Raw genomic sequence first — 2,033 nt, 5'->3', positions numbered from 1 at the left:
ATTTCCTCCTTTTTAAGATTGAATTATATTCCATTGTATGTACCTACCACATTTTGCTTACCCATTCATATGTCAGTGGACACTTGAGTTGCTTCCATGATTCAACTATTGTGAATAATGCTGCTGTGAATATGTGTGTACAAATATCTCTTTGAGATCCTGCTTTCAGTTCTTTTGGGTATACCTAAAAGTGAAATTGCTGGATCCTATGGGAATTCTATTTTTAATTTTATTTTTGAAATGGGATCTTTCTACATTGCCCACGTTGGTCTCAATTCCTGGGCTCAAGTGATCCTCCCACCTCGGCCTCCGGAGTAGCTGAGACTACAGGTGTGCCACCCCATCTGGCTTATTTTTAATGTTTTGGAGACCTGCCATACTGTTTTCCACAGCAGCTTCACCATCTTAACATTCTAACCCAACAGTTCACGAGGGTTCTAATTTCTCCACATCCTCAATACTTATTATTTTCTGTTTTTGTTTTTTTTTTGATAGTAATCAATCCTAATGGATGTGAGGTGGTGTCTCATTGTTTTGATTTGCATTTCCCTAATGACTAGTGATGTTGAGCATATTTCATGTGCTTATTGATAATTTGTATATCTTTTTTGGAGAAATGTCTATTCTTTCAACCATTTCTTTAAGTCCTTTACTGATTTTCTAGTCTGGTTAGTTGTTTTGTTGAATTTATTGATGTCTTAAGAATATTAAGTCTCCAGTTATGAGCATGGGAGATTTTCCAATTTCTTTATGTCTTTTTAAAATTTCTTTCAGCAGCGTTTTGTATTTTTTGTTGCATAAATCTTTCACCTTTTTTGTTAATTCTTACGTATTCTTTTTGATGCTATTATATATGGAGTTTTCTTAATTTCTCTTATAGGATGTACATTCATTAGTATATAGAAATTCAACTGATTTTTGAATGTTGGCTTTATATTCTACCTTGCTAAATTCGTTTTAGTTATGACAGTATTTTTATAGAATCTTTAGTCTTTTCTACATACAAAATCATTATATTATTTGTAAACAGATAATTTTACTACTTCCTTTCCCATTTGGATGCCATTTCTTTTTCTTGCCTAATTGCTCTAGCTAGGACTTCCAGTACTGTATTGACTAGAAGTGGTGAAAGCAGGCATTCTTGCCTGTAGTTCATTATCTTAAGGAAAAGCTTGAGTCTTTCAAAATTGCATATAATGTTTGCTTTGGATTTTTTGTATATAACTTTCATTATGTTGAGATAGATTCTTTCTGCCCCTATGTTGTGGAGTGGTGTTTTATGAAAGGGTGTTGAATTTTGCCGAGGCCTTTTCTGCATTGACTGAGATGATTGTGTGGATTTTTTTTTTGGTTCTGTTAATGTCATATATTACATTGATTTTTTTTTTTTTTGTTTTTTTTATCTTATTTGTGTTTCAGGAATAAATCCCACTTGGTCATGGGGTATAGTCCTTTTAGTAAGCTTTTGAATTCAATTTGCTAGTATTTTATTCAGGACATACCTAGCTTTCAGTGAGATACTATGAGGCACTTAGCATAGTGCCTGGCATTTAATAAGTATTTTCTTATGCATCTTATATGGTAGTCACCAGTGTAACAAGAAATATACAGAGAATAGAGAGGGAGAGGGAAATACGCAGAACTAGAAGTGGTTGGGAAGAGGGATATGGGGTCATAACGTAGGAAAGAAGGATGAGGCGAGGTAGAGCTTGTACAAGATTGTTAATGGATATGGAAAGGCTACTGTTTTTGGTCTGCCTTGTTCCTGATTCATAGATACCAGGGAAGCCTCTGTTTTTTTCCAAGATTCATTCACTCACTTCAACAATGTTGAGTATCTGCTATGTTAGAGGGCAGGATGATCTGTTAGAGGCAAATCCTGTCTTTGTGAGCTTATAGTCTGGTACGAGAGGTGAGATAGGGGATCAAGGCATGTACAAGCTCTTCATTCCCTGTCTTCTAAGATCTCTTAGTCTTGGAAACTCCTGTGTCCCAGACCTAGCAGAAGCATTTCAACTCTTTTTTCCTTTGCA

This window comes from Propithecus coquereli, unplaced genomic scaffold (assembly GCF_000956105.1).
Source record: "Propithecus coquereli isolate 6110/MARCELLA unplaced genomic scaffold, Pcoq_1.0 Scaffold1, whole genome shotgun sequence".
In the NCBI taxonomy this organism is placed as follows: Eukaryota; Metazoa; Chordata; class Mammalia; order Primates; family Indriidae; genus Propithecus; species Propithecus coquereli.
This window is presented reverse-complemented; position numbering follows the sequence as displayed.